Source organism: Ornithodoros turicata, chromosome 10, assembly GCF_037126465.1.
Source record: "Ornithodoros turicata isolate Travis chromosome 10, ASM3712646v1, whole genome shotgun sequence".
Classification (NCBI taxonomy): domain Eukaryota; kingdom Metazoa; phylum Arthropoda; class Arachnida; order Ixodida; family Argasidae; genus Ornithodoros; species Ornithodoros turicata.
This window is the reverse complement of record NC_088210.1, coordinates 28,725,773-28,741,193: the sequence shown is the minus strand read 5'-3', so window position 1 is coordinate 28,741,193 and position 15,421 is coordinate 28,725,773. Positions and strand designations below refer to the sequence as shown.

Genomic DNA, 15,421 nt, shown 5'->3' with positions numbered 1-15,421 from the left:
TGCACAAACACACATTGCCTTTTTTTTTGTTATCTTGGGAACTAATTCTGGCATACACTTTTAAAAATGAACTTCACCGCATAGCACGCTCCTAGCCAACCATTATCTCGAATGATATAGTTATCTGCCCTTATTTGTTGAAAACGGGAGGCGTACGCCTTTTTTGTGACACTTATGCTGTTCATAATTGTCACAAAAAAGGCGTACGCTTCCCGGTTCCAACAAAATCAGGACAGATAACTATATCATTCGAGATGATGCTTGGCTAGGAGCGTGCTATGCGGTGAAGTTCACTTCTAAGAGTGTACATGTAAGCCTACTATACCAACCTGTTGCACCCTTCATAGCCGTCGTTTTTGTTACTGATTACATGCGCAGCACCGAGCTAACAATGTAATTGGCCAGGATATAGATTATAACGGGTTATCTTATACAGATATTAATAAATCTTTAGGCGAGACCCTCCCCCATACACATTCTTTCCCGTGTTGCTTGATTGCTTACATATGTTGCGAAACTGAATCATCAGTGATGCATGTATGCTTCAGACTTTTTATGCAAGGTGACAACGAAAAGGCACGGCAAATATTTCCCCATGTCCTATGACCTGCCGATCGTTTAGCGAAGTGCAAATTCGTGCGTACGACAAATTTACTTTCCTCATTACAAGGATGTCGATATTTCCTCGCGGAGGACTCCGTATTGATTAATTTGAGCTGTAGATCCAATTAGGAGGGGTTCACGTTTAAAGTTGTCTAAATCAAGTTCTAAAATGAATGCCGAGGAGGTTCGCAGTCGTCCTCCGGAAAGACCGTCTATACAGTTCTGCCTTCCTTAATATCAGTATACCGCTTCCAGGCATCCTTTGACCTTTACCGTTCCTATCTTCTCCACTCTAACTCAGTCAACCTGCGATGCGTTATTTTATGAATGCAGTTCAGAGAATACATTTTTGGCGAAGTTATAAAGCATTCGAGCCAAAAATTCAGATGAATGCATTTACACTCTAAGCTAATGTAATTCAAAGCGCAGTACGGGCAATAAAGCGCGACCTGACACAGGGAACGGAAATGACATGCATAGCGTGGTGTAAGTTCTTGCGAACTAATTTTATTGCCGAGAAAAGATTGGGGTCAACGGTATTATACTTTCGGGGAACTTTTGCCATGAGTTAATGCTATACGGGAACTATATAGCTTTCTTTCGCAGAAAGTTGAATTCTCTGAATTCAACTCGAAATTTTGCCAAGTCAAGGGAACTTTTTTGTGCCAGAGATAGGTAACCCATCTGGCTCATGTACTTTCTTCTTTTTTTATTATTTGTATCTATAGTGTCGGGAAGGAAAACGGTGCACTCTCAGAAAAAAAGGGTGGAGCGGTAACACCTTTTAGGAGGTAATAGTTGCCGCATATGTTGCGCCTAAAAGGTTGCAAAGTTCTACCTGCTACCTCACACTCTCTGCCACGAATGATAGGGTTACCGCTTCTGATTCGGTGAGCGAGACGGGGACGTACGCCTTTTTGTAGCAATTTGGGTGTATGATAATTGCTTTTGCCACCCTGTTACACCCTTTATCAGACGCTATGTTGACCTAGGTGGTAACTATAGACGTTACCACCTTTTCACACCTTTTTTTTCTTAGAGTGTGGGCAATAGCAGAGGCAGCCATCGACAGAGTTGTTCCGTTTGATACAGCCAGCGTCTCGCCGAAACTGGTAAATTTAACTCGTGCAAGAGGTACAGAGTCCGTGCGGCTACATCTGTCGAAGGTTAAGTAGACGTTAGTACACAGGAAAGAGCCGACGCGAGCTTTCGTCAAAAACGGGAGGAGTACACCTTTTTGGGACACTTACGCTCTAAAAACAGAGCTTCACCGCATAGCACGCTTTGCGCCAACCATTGCCGCAAATGATAGGGTTGTCGCTTCTGATTCGAGGACGGAATGGGGACGTACGCCTTTTTACGTCAATTTGGGTATATTATAACTGGCACAAGAAGGCGTACGCCCCCCTCTCTCTTCGAATTCAGAAGCGATAACCCTATCGCTCTTGGCCATGGTTGGCGCAGAGCGTGCTATGCAGTGAAGTTCTGTTTTAAGAGTGTGCTTTTAGACTGCACCAGTTGGATGTGTCTATGCTATTTTATCTTATATGAAGCAAACGTCTGTACATCGCTCTCCTCGAATCATCACCATGTATTTGTTGCTGCTGTTCATTCATATTACTACGCGTACATAAGCCCACTCCTGGAAACGCGTCTGATATCACTTTGGTCGCTTCGCGCCTCTTCAGTTCTCTTGCCACAACTGAGTCGGCTACATTTCGTCATCCTGTGTGAAAGCGTATGATCTAAAGGCAAATTAGTAAAATCATAACTCAGAGAAGAAATGATCATTAAAACGTTCGATGCAGTTTCACACGAAGTGACATTGAAATCTGTAAAATCATTGTCACGGGCAAACAAGCCTAAAATTTGCAGTTCATGAAGGTCAAGTACCAGCTGGCAGCTTCAAGCAGTTATCTGAACACTCCGGAGAGAACTGAAATGCTGGTGAAAAAGTTCGACTGTTAAAGTCGGTTGAACGGTCGAACGGGTGTGTCACTGCTGTGCAAGTACAGGTGCTCGTCAAGGCATTTTCTCGAGCCTGGAACAAAGTTGTGCTTCTAATGTAATGATGAAACGATAAGAACGTGAATGTAAAAGTTTATTGGAAAACAACAATCAACCTACGCAGTCGACGGCCACAGGAACCTAAGAGGCAGGAGCCCATACATCAAGAAGAAAGAAGGGATAAACCAGTGTACCTCAAACGGGCTACTGCGTGCTTCCCCGCCGATGTACTTGACGGTGGACTACCTCCATACCGTACCATACCATACCGTACCGATCCCATGTCAACGAAGAAAAATGCGTATTGGAGAAGAAAATGCTTGTTTATGTACCTTTGTTTGCAACTTTACGCACGTTCCAGTACACCCGATCACCAATATCCAGGCGTGGCAAAGTGAATTAAGGCGGCGAATTGAATTAAGGCAAATTGGATGTTATTCCCAGCGAATGACATTCGCCTTGAATGACATTCATTCGGTGTCACAAGGTAAAACCAAATGGCATTGTACGAGAACGAGTTCGAGAAGCTCATTCGCTTTTCTCTCTCGCAGCGACTGCGTATCCTCGTCAGTAGGGAGGTAGGAAAAACAACAACGATAAACCATTAGCAGAGATTAAACACGTATGACACGCCCTTGGCCTTTTTGTATTAAAGCTTCATTGCTGGTTCGTGACTTTATCTGTTTATCTCGTCCTGTGTTCGTCCTGTGTTTTCCCGTCAAACTCAAGGCAATGTTAATATCAATTCAACACCAGCTAGCTTGCCTGCTCCTGCTATGTTCAACGAATGAAAAGTTGTGCTCGAATATTTTTGTAATGAATTTTATAACTTTTTACACTGCTTTCAGAGAACTGCCCTCGTTTCCAGTCGACCCCCGCGCCCTTGCTATTGACACACCGTATGCCGCAAGCCCGTGACCGCTAGTAGAGAAGCTCGAAAAGTAAAGTTAAAAATATATAATGAATGTACCTGTATATAGGTATGGCCTCGTATGTCTTAATCATCGAGAGTGGCGCATCATGGCAATCTTCTTCTTCTTCGTGTAGCTCGATCCAATACAAACGGATGCCATACGCTGGGAATGCCGTTTAATTTGCCGTGCGACAGGACGAACAACAGCAGGCTACATACACACTCTTAAAAATAAATTTCACCGCACAGCAGGCTCCTAGCCAACCATCATCTCGAATGATATCGTTATCTGCCCTGATTTGTTGAAAACGGGAGGCGTACGCCTTTTTTGTGACACTTATGCTGTTCATAATTGTCACAAAAAAGGCGTACGCCTCCCGTTTTCAACAAATCACGGCAGATAACGATATCATTCGAGATAATGGTTGGCTAGGAGCGTGCTATGCGGTGAAGTTCATTTCTAAGAGTGCAGCGTATCCCAGAAAACGTGTCATTGAATTATAATAAAAAAAACTACGCCACATAGAATCATGCGGTCAACGGCATTTGTTCTTACTAGCTGTCTGCCACCTCCTGATGTGAATGTCATCTATGTTTTATTATGTGAATTTTTACGAACTGAACTCGAACATTTGCCAAGTAAAGTGAAGCGCGTGCCGGATTTACTCAAGTTCGTAATAATTGATACGGATATCGGGGAGCTATCCCATCGGGGAAAATAGCCTAACATCACGGCTTTCCGGAGCATCCATAGCCTATCGCTGGACGACTTTTTGCGCGCCCTCGTTGTCAGTCCGACGAAAAAAGGTGAGCTAAACACAGCCCACACAGGGATAGTGGAAAGGGATAAGACAGGCATGGCTTATCGCATCCGGCTTCCGCTGGGATCATGCCATCCCACTCCCAATTTCAAGAACTGTCGCTTTTTCTACTATCCCTCTGTGGGCTGGGTTTAGCAACCTCCTTTCGTCGGACTGAGAACGACGACGCTCAAAAAGTCGTCGAGCGCAGGCTCTGGGTGCTTCCAAAAGCGTTATGTTCGGCTATTTTTTTCTCGCGGGATAGCTTCTCAATACCCTTGACAATTATCATGCACTTGAATAAAAAAATCGACATTTGACTTGGCAAATTTTCGAGTCCACTTCGTAAAAATTGACATAATAGAACTTGAGTTAAATTACATTCGAGGTGACAAAAACCTAGTAAGAACAAATGCCGTTGGCCGCGTGATTCTATAGGTAAAGTAGATTTTTAAAATAAAATTATAATTCAAATGACACGTTTTCTGGGACACCCCGCATACCTATCCCACGTTGCCTGCCTAACTTTTCCACCCCTCTGTGGACATCGCTCACGGTACAACATCCATATAATATCCCTCTCTCTCTCTCTTGTTGTCATTTATGTGGAACGAGACTTACCGGAGCAGAAGATCTACGTCGCTTGACTAATTCCACTTTGAGATATATATCGGGAACCCCGGAGGGCGCTGCACGTAGTTCTCGTTCCCTCGCCGGCAAAGATCTCAGATGATTCTGCTCGCAACCTCCCAACGGTCACAGCGTATTGATCCCCTTTTTCGCTCTCACCTTGGCTTACCTTTCCTTTCGCCCTCCTCTCTCATTACGAGCGATCCAATAAGATTTTTCCCGTGCCATTCACATCACACGTGGGTTTCATACTGTTTTCGGTCCTCGTTTAGTTGCCTTCATCGTTTATTTTTCTTCTTACCGAACATATAAAAACGGCAGTTCCTTTGCCGCGCGAAAAGTCAGCCCGACGGCGTGATAGTTGTTTCTCGTATTTGCGAGTCGCTTTATTCAGAAAACAAAAACTCCGCAACGTTCGTCTCGCTATACTGCATTTCGGTTTAGACTTCTCGCAAAAAAAAGAGAGAGAGAGAGAGAGCAAGAAGCAAGAAAGAGAGAGAGAGAGAGATGCGAGCCCTTGATGAAGCCGTGGAGTTTTTTTTGTTTTTTTTTTCGAGTGCATATACTATAGCTGTCTGGTCCTTCATTTGCGTAACTATGTAAATACTGAGTGGGAATAAAAGGAGATATAGGAAAAGGGAAGCTATGGGGTTGGGGAAGGAAAGGAAAGGAATTAAAAAAAAGCGCCGTCTCGGCGGTATTCTTTCATCTTCTTCTTCATCTTTTATTCCATTCAGAAACAAGCGAGGTCTTTCTCGGTTTTCACAATCAAATTTTTCTTAAAAGCACGGTAATACGTAGACTTAAAATATAGTAGTCGTATGGCATCGCACAGTAGAAGAAGCAGTATTTTGTGTGTGTGTGTTTCGAGAACGGATATATTAGTAACGTCATATTTCCTATATAGTTTGTTCAGTGAGACTTGTATGTTTACTATATGGATATGCGAATGTAAAGGTATAGTTACTAAGTACGTAACTCTATATGCTTGTGTACGTAAATTGTGTTTTCGAGCTATTCTGTAGGGTGTCGCTGTTTACAACTCAGGGAAAAGAAGTGCTGACGCCAGGAATCGAACCTGGGTCTTCTGATTTCCGGTCAGATATGCTAACCGCTACACCACACCAGCACGCCGTTTCCCTTTGAGCGCCTCTCAAGTACGATTCCTGGCGTCAGCACCTCTTTTCCCTGAGTTGTTTGCATTTCGTTAATTTCTGGGCGTTTGAGGCTTACTTGTCTGTGTCGTCCCTAATTGTTGGTCTGCCTCGGCCAAATCTCGTTGTTTACGTCGCTGTTTATGTTGCTTCACAGCGCTCGTCCTATGCTTGTGTGTAAGAGCTGTCTTTCTCATAAACGCAGCGAAATGGGTGACACTTTCTAACTTATAGCTACCAGCACATGTACCTAACAACCACGCATATGTATGAAGCGTAAGTTATATGCAGTACACTGTACGACGAACAGAAATTTGAATTGTGTAACACACTTATCCAATACAAAAATATGATCAACTACAGATTTTTTTTTTCACGAACAAACTGTACCTCGCAGTTAAAAGTGCGGACTGGCGAACAGCAACGAAAGAAAAATTTATTACATAATTGTAATTAATTACTCATTACTGGCCATGCAGGTCTGCTGCATTTTAAGGAAGAGAGCTCTTAATAATCCCGCGACTGCTTTGTATTAAAGTCGCTTCCCCAACAATTTACAAAAACGGCTTCTTCTCGAAACTTGTTTCGTGCACAAACAATTTAAGCAGATTAAATTCCACCGAAAACACTCCTCGTTATACTCCGCAGCTCGGCACATCAGCCTTAATCCGCCTATCTTATACTAGGACTCCTATTACGCATGCACGGTGCATTATCATACCTCATTATATATGCAAAGACCAGTAAGAAAGGTGCGAAACACGAGAGTGTGGAAGCTTATGGGCCTTAGCGAAATGTGCAGCTTCAAAGCGCCATCTGACAGCGACAACAAATTCGTGATGATACTAGAGAGGTTTAAGTAACCGTGAACATGTGTACCGCGTTAGTTTTTCTTTTACGATTCAGGTCTTGGTAACGTGACGACAAAATCTTAGGAGAACACCAACACTCTTAAAAATGAACTTCACCTCATAGCACGCTCCTAGCCAAAGATCTTCTCGAATGATATCGTTATCTGCCCAGATTTGTTGAAAACGGGGGGCGTACGCCTTTTTTGTGACAGTTATGAACTGCATAAGTGTCACAAAAAAGGCGTACGCCTCCCGTTTTCAGCAAATTACGGCAGATAACGATATCATTCGAGGTGATGGTTGTCTTGGAGCGTGCTATGCGGTGAAGTTCATTTCTAAGAGTGAATAGGGTCTCTTAGTGCATGGTACGCTATCGCCTTAGCGTACGTAAGCGATAGCGTTGCTGGTTCTACACTCCTAAAAATGAACTTCACCGCATAGCACGCTCCTAGCCAACCATAATCTCGAATGATCCCGTTATCTTCCCTGATTTGTTGAAAACGAGACGCGTGCTCCTTTTTTGTGACACTTATGCTGTTCATGATTGTCACAAAAAAAGGCGTACGCCTACCGTTTTCGACAAATCAGGGAAGATAACGATATCACTCGAGATGATGATTGGCCAGGAGCGTGCTAGTCGATGAAGTTCATTTTTAATAGTGTACGCACGCCCGTAACAGAAAGAGAGCTTCGCGCAGTGCAAAGAACCACCAACGGTATCTGTTTACGTACGCTACCGCCTGTGCGTACGATGTATTAGAACTCTATATTGGCTTCAGACGATAGCGTTGGCTTCACGCGTACAACACTCTGTATCAAGAGCAACATCACTATGTGACAGTATAGGAACATCTGCTGTATCCGATTTACAGACTCCGTGATGGATGGTCATTTGGTGAAGTTCTCAAAAGGATTTTTTTCTGCGTCGCCCCACGTAGAAGGCATAAGTCGTCCTTCAACGTGAACCACTTGTGGGATATGCCGCTCACTCCCGGAACCAGTGCGCTCTTGTTGATGGAACGCGTTTCAGCTTCCGCGTGAGTCGCACATCCGTAAAACGTATTCCTCCACCACTCAACCCGCTGGGCTCTGATTGATCGGGGTTGATAGAGAGTCAGGGAACGTCTATGGTTCTCTACTGCGTTCCCCACTATGCTGTGTTTCACCGCAAGAGCTGCGGTGTGTCCCAACAGTCATATGGGAAATGGAGTGGGGATGAGTGATGCCGTCAACCGAACAGTAGAAGTATACCCAGGTGGATGAGTAGCATAGGAAAACAAAGGTCTGATAGCAGAAGCCATGGTGTGCGACTAAAGCGTACTGAAGCAAACGTGTGGTCTACAAGACGTCCGTAAACAACCGAAAGCTCTCGGAATGCGTTGCTCACTGTGAAAGTTCGCTGCCACACCGATCCTAATGTGCACCAGCGGGAGCCAGTCACGAAAAATCGAGTTTGAGAGAAAGTAAGTTCGAACGATGAGTTTCTATACGACTTCCAGGACAGGGCGGGAATGTCTTGCAGAACAGCCTTCCGGATTGTTCCACAAGTTCAAAAAGGCACCGAACATATCCGAGAGACAAGAATTGGACGACCTCCAATTGACAGCCACAGAATGAACTGTGGCACACATTAAAAAAAGAAAAGAAATATATATATATATATATATATATAAAAATCCGCAAGGAACCAATCAATATTCTACGAAGAAATGCCGCTATAGAAATCAGTTTCCCAAGTGTTCGCGTCACTTTACGCGGCTGCCTTTCCTCGACAACGATTTCATTGTGGTAGGTGCCTCGTATCTCGCGCAACTATCGGAGACTAGCTTAGTGGCGGCAAGGAAGGCTGAACAATTTCGAAATCTGGAACTCCGGTCGGGTTTTACGGCATCGTCGTCGGAGTCGAAACCCGGATATAACAATTGAATGCGGAAGCGAAGCGGAAGAAGGCCTTTTTCTTTTCTCTTTTTTCTTTTTTTTTTTCAAATGGCAATTTTCTTGTGAAGCGAAGCGAGAACGACGCTTCTGCGTCTCTAAGAGTTGCGACGTGGCAACAGTTTCAACGCTGGAGCATAAAAGCTGGAATCTGCCTGGAAAAGGTGTTGTAGCACCAAGACGAGACTGAATAGCTGAAGGCTGGCAACACCAACAGGGACGCTAGACAAAACAGCATTCGGTGCTCATAATGCTTTCATCAGTGAGAGGTGACCCGGAAGCGAGTCCTGCCACCGGCTGGGCTGTCTGGATGTTTTTCCTGGATTTCTCGGACGCTGGGAGGCAAGTGTCATCACAGTTGCCCGTGAAGTCGGCCAGAGACGCACGATCCCCTCGAGAAACACGTCACCAACGAACCAGGTCAATTCTTCCGCGCACAGTGCCAACTAGAAAAGAAAGAGACAAACGAATTCCACGTGTTCTGAGCCCCAGTTGCGCTGGAGGTTAGGGAAATTCCTCAGTGGCATTCTCAGTAGCTTGGAGCACGCACTACGACCCTCAACGCCGCTTGTGCGTAGAGCGCTGCTGAAGCTACCGAGGACAGGGCTGAAGAATTCTTCTTCTTCGTCTTCCTCCGCAGTGGCGCATAGCACGCAACGCAACGCAACGCTCGTGCAAGCGAGCCCCCAAGATCTCGCATTCTGCGTCCTTCCTTTTTTATATACTATTACTAATCGTGCGATAAACGCTACTATTAATTAATTAATAACGCTGCTGTGACATCACGGCAGGCCCCTATGCTCGGTATAGCTTCGGGCTCAGGGGGTAGAGGTCACGCGGGGGATCATGTGATTTTGCGAACCAATAGGAACTGTGAGGTGGCAAACATGTCCTTGAGCTTCAGGAAACACGATAAGAATAGGACCTGTTCTTGTCCCCTACCCGTTTTAATCGTGTGTCCTCAAGCTCAAGGATATGTTCCCACCTTATACAGTTCACCAGCTCGCTTGCTTTCTATAGTGGTGTGCTCATAATAGGGTGTTTTCACATGACGTCAAACGAACGCGTTTGGCCGCCATGGTGGTGGTCACTTTTTCGGTGCAGCTGCCGAAGGCATTGGCTCGAAAACGAAGCCGTGAATGGTGTTTTGAAATCCGGTCACTTCCGTACCCATCTTTTATACCGAAGACACTTCGTCATTGCCGTCCTCACGTTCTCTTTTATGAAAACTATGGTTGTCACTAGAAAAGTGACCATCAGTGGGAGGAGCTTACGAGCATGCCACGTCACAATGTGACGTAGGCGAAAACTCCCTATAGGAACTGTCGAAGCGGCAGTCTCCTCAAGGGCACTATCTCGCCAACCACACCAAATAAAAAATGTTTTTTTTTTCTGTATTTCCCTTGCATTGTAATTAGGGAGTGACCTTTTCGGGTTAAACACGATTCCGCCCGGTTATCCCCCCCCCCCCCCGAAATGACCTCCGACCAATGCGGGTTAAACCAGATTTCTCCCCGAATTCCAGTCACTATGAAATCCTCAAGTGACGTTTCCACTGAAGACGAACAAAGGTCGCCACGTGTAACGCATGTAAGAATGGGTCACTTACGTTCCCAGCAATACATCCACGTCTGTCAACACTGTCTGTGCCTTCGGGGATTCCCGCTGGAAGGTCACGATTCCGCAAAGGAACAAAAAAAAGAGACATTAGGAAAGGACTTAGATTAGACAAGAGGAGAAACAAAAACATCCGATAACACCCGAAGGCACAATTATCGCTCGATTTCTTCCCGAATTACAGATTTAAAAATAGCGCCCGATTTTTACTCCCCGAATCTGAAGAACAGATTTAACCCGAAAAGTCACTCCCTAATTGTAATGAAGCACCAATACCGAAGCGTCACAACTCCCTTAATGCAGCTTCCCTTAATGCAGGCTCGCGGATCATGCAGCTTTCCCTAACAGTAGGAAGCGTTGTAGGGAAATGGGGAAGGAACTAATAAGGGAGCCAAGAAAGCTTTCCCTCCTGGCAGCGACGCACGCACTATCGATTGATCGCAGCCGCCAACTGTTGCTTCTCAGAAGAAACGCACTGACCTGTCGATTCTGTTCTACCGAAGCGTTAACCCGCCCACGCTTACGTGCATTACGTGTTTCGAAATGGGGAAAGTTGAAATCCTCGTGCGCGCGAAGGTGTACATGATGGGTGAATACATTTTAAATAGTGGGCGTTATGCGAATGAATAAGCCCCCGCAGGTTTCGAGTGATATCGCGTTAGAAGAACGTTTGAGGGGGGCACCAACCCCGCGGTCGGTGCTGCTTTTATGGGGGCCCACATGCACCCTGGTATTGTACGGTGTTTATTTCGGTTTCAACTATTTGATTTAGTGAGTTGATTCAGCCAGTATTTGGTGATTATGTGTGAAATGAAACTACTTAAAGTAGGACTCCGCAACAAAATCACCACAAAGACTGTGACATAGCATTAATTCTTGGGGTGTCAGGAACATACATACGAAATATCGCGTTCCCAAAGTGCACAGATTTTATTCGAACATATTATTACGAAGTGAGCGCTTCGCCTCTGTGAAGCAAGAGGGCGCTGAAAGCAACACTGCTGACGTCACCCGGCATGGAAGAATGCCAGCTGCGTAGCAGACGACAGTGCTGGGTGACGTCACAGTACCTTCCTCCTAGCGAGCCGCTGTGCGCTTTGCATTTTGGTTTTGGTTTGGTATTGTCATCATTTACGAATTAATTACTCGCACAAAGTGAATGCGAATGTGGTATTGGGTATCAAGGGAGCGGTCCGTGTTCGGTATGACGCTCACCTAATTTTTCTCGAATCCTTGCGAAGTCTCCCTTTATTAAATTATTATCCTCTTCAGACGCTCTTCTGTGGTGATTGGGCAAATCCTTTGAGGGCACCAATGGCAGGCTGCTCCGCGCTGCACCCTTCTTGAGGAGGAGAGAAGAGGGACAGCCCATATTGCGTTCTTTTTGTATCGATCATAAACCGCGAACGACGCAAACGAATTAATTTCGTTCCTTTTGTACTGATGTCAAGGTAGCAGCACCTTTCATTCCGTGAGAAGAAATTTTTCGCAAAGACGATTGCGCTGTGCATTTTTGAGAGCCTAGATTTGATGTTTGAAGATCCACCATTTGCTCTATCTGGACAGTGTTCCACGAAAGGACCGGAGCAGTGCCACAGCTGCAAAGGTCACCACTGCGGAAGTTCCTCAACGTGAATTACATGCATTACATATGCTTACAGAGGTTTCGATTATCTCTTCATGTTCCCTTTGATATCGCTGTTCCACTGGCATCACGGATAGTAGGGGAAGTACCCCAGGTATTATTCCTCGGAAATGGAAGTTATTGTTGTTCCAGGAGGCGTTTCAATCTTCTTCCCCTGAAAGGACTGGAAACAGTGAACGATGGACACTAGGGCCGGTTATGACTGCTTTCCCGGGTCACTTAATATTGATGCAGAGAAAGAGGGGAAAAGAAGAATGGAGAAAACAGCATGAGGCTCGAGAAACAACCATATCGTGCATGCAAGAAACCGTGACCGAAGATATCCAGGAACTGAAGATCGAATGCACACCACACAAAAAATGTATATATGGCAGGGAGCATCGTACGACTGTAGTCCAATCCAGACGGGAAACGACAGATGAAAAGACAACACGTGAAACACAATTTGGACAAGCTCTAGGGGGTGGTTGGGAGTGTTTCCAGAAATGAGATGTACATCCACACATCCCGAAGGGAATATGGGGACATGCCTGGATTGTACAGCTTGCATCAGAGTTAACCTGAACGCCGTTCTGGCTTGCTGCTCCTGGTGGTGCTTAGTAGAACACAATTTGAAACGCGTGCAACGCTGCCCAACGTCCACCGCTGGACGACTTCTCTCGCAGGGCTGATCCTGTGGGCTCCCCTGATGGTTGCATAAGCTGAAGTTGGAAAGGAACTTACTTGGTATAGCACTTGATTGCATGGTCCACGGCACGTGTCGCAATGTGTACTGTCATCAAATAGAGGACCTGTACCCCTTTCCAACCCTTTCCAACTCTAACCTGCATACTAGAGAACAACACTGTACGCTATTCTTCTCCATATGTTGTAAATTTACTTATCAACTTATCAGCACGCTATTCTTCCCATAGAGAATGACCATTGCAGTACTATTTATTTTGCTCTGAGCGAACGTTCTTCTTCGACCTTCGTATACCCTGAACGCTTCTTCTTGAGCATTGGTAGCCAGGGGCTCAATCTTGATGTGCACATAGCGATCGTTATAGCTATTTTTCAAAATTTGCGCGCTCATTCCGTCACGCGCATTGGCCGTTAACCGGGGAGCACGAGCGTTTAGCGAGCGTTACGCGATAGCGAAAAGTTCAAAATCTAGCCCCAGGACACGTCAGTGGAAACTCCCGATTATGTGAACTTCTTTCTTTTCCCTATTCCCGTTCCGTTACATCGTGTTATGCAGTGTGGATGTTCGTTCTGTGTGTTTTCCTTTCTTTATCACCCCCCGTGTACTCGGGGTAGTGTTGAGTGGGTGTACCTCAAGGCGTGGAGGAGTGAGAAGGGCTTACACCGTCGGGGGTCTTAGGGTTCGAGGTACCTCTTCGAAGTAGCCACACTTACGAGGGGTAGTCAAAGTTTTAATAACTTTAACTCGAAAACATAAAGTTACATAATTTTTTGTTTGTTGGTAGGTACATGTCTGCAGTCTTGATGCACGTTGAAATCCCCGCGCCACAGTACCGTAGCATGTCGCTAGAGGAGCCAAAACAAAATGGCGCAGCCCATTGATAAAGTGGAGCATCGTGCGGTAATTCGTTTTCTGCATTTGAAGGAGAACAACGCTGCAACAATCCATGCTGAGTTGGTGGAAGTGTTATGACAACAATGCACCACCAGACTACACAGTGGCACAGACGCATCCTGTGTGGCCAAACAAGTGTTAATGACGAAGAACGAAGTGGCAGACCGTCCTTCTGTGAAGAACAGGGGGCTGTAGTTCGTTACCGGGACCACTGGCTTTTAAAAATCAGTGAAAGCGTTTGAAAGGTAAATATCGCATACAAGTGAAATAAGGTCATATACTGAATTTAAAAATATAAGAATGATAAAGTTGTGTGGTCTAGAACCTTGTTTATATACACTTGAATAACACCATCTGAAGCACTTCTAGCGCTAGAGAAACACGGCAACGCTAAGCCTAACGGATTCCGAAGGTGCCATCTTGTAATATGTACGGTCGTGGGGTTCGGTTAGATCACCTCACTTTAGTGAGGTTAGGACAGTTTGCGACAGGAGGTTTGGACAGTTGAGGTAGAACATTTCCTGAACAGCCACACAGGGTAGAGACGTTACACCTTTTGGGGGTGTAACTGGCCTGCTACATATGTTGTGCCCTAAAGGTTGTAAAGCTACACCCCATGAAAGGGTGTAACATTACCACATGCAGCAGGTAACTATGTCACCTATATAGAAGGGCGTAATAATAGTAATAATAATAGTAAGTTGCGAGACAATGCGATCATGAGCGACGCTAGAGTGGTCGGTCCTGTGGATCAATTTTGCCCGCCTGAGGGCTCTTCTAACGTGCGCCGAAGTCTCGACGCGCCACATTTAATGTCCCTCGCGGAAGATGGCGTGTCTGAGCCACTTGTACCCTTCCACCAAGTTGCCACCGTCCTCGACCGCTTTTGAACCCGCGATCTTGGGATAAGCAGGCTGCAAGCAAGTGTTAGTTGCCAGGAGGCGACGTACGCATAAGGTGGTAACTCGTGGAGTTACCAACCTTTTGCACCCCTTTTTTTCCCAGTGCGAAATGCAGGCTTTTATAACCAAGGTCTCCGCCAAGACATCCACCGTTGGGAAAAATGTGTCGCATTGAATTAGGGTAAATATGTAGAGACGGACTATCATCATCACCAAGTTTCATGGTCGCAGCTTGATTTTTTTCGAGCTGATAATTAAAACTTTGGCTATCCCTCGAGCATACATCCCAGTGTCGGGTATTTATTTTCTAAGGTTCGTCGGAATCGCAGTCTTTTTTTTTTTAAGCGATGTTTTTATAGGGCCCGTCAACACTCGATGGTCCGTCCATAACAGTTGGCGGAATGCCCAGAGATGCAGCCACTTTTTAACGTCCTGCACGTACAGGTTGGGGCAAAAGTTTACGGAACACGCGAGCGACGTACTTTTTCTTCGGTGCGACACCCTATAGCGGCTGCCGGAAGCGGGTGAGTTCACTGTTTCGGAGGGACGGAAGGGTGCGCTGTGAGCGACACACAGCGGTAACTCGTACTTCCCAGGCACACCCAGGCGACACTGGAGCGACCTCTGCGTGTCCACCCCTCCGAAACAGTGAACGCACCCGCTTCCGGCAGCCGCTATAGGGTGTCGCACCGAAGAAAAAGTACGTCGCTCGCGTGCTCCGCAAACTTTTGTCCCAACCTGTACTTGACGCCAAAAATGAAGGAGGTAATTCGGTTGTGAGTACG

The 15,421-nt window shown here is 45.7% G+C and overlaps 1 protein-coding gene and 1 non-coding gene across 2 annotated transcripts in view; one reads left to right on the top strand and one right to left on the bottom strand.

Moving 5' to 3' along the window:
- The window catches only part of LOC135369705 (phospholipid scramblase 3-like), an 87,520-nt gene that overhangs the window by 51,650 nt on the left and 20,449 nt on the right, over positions 1-15,421 (top strand). The gene's annotated exons all lie outside the window — the stretch shown is intronic.
- Positions 6,011-6,082, bottom strand: Trnas-gga (transfer RNA serine (anticodon GGA)). The gene has a single exon. It is a non-coding gene; the product is annotated as a tRNA-Ser (tRNA).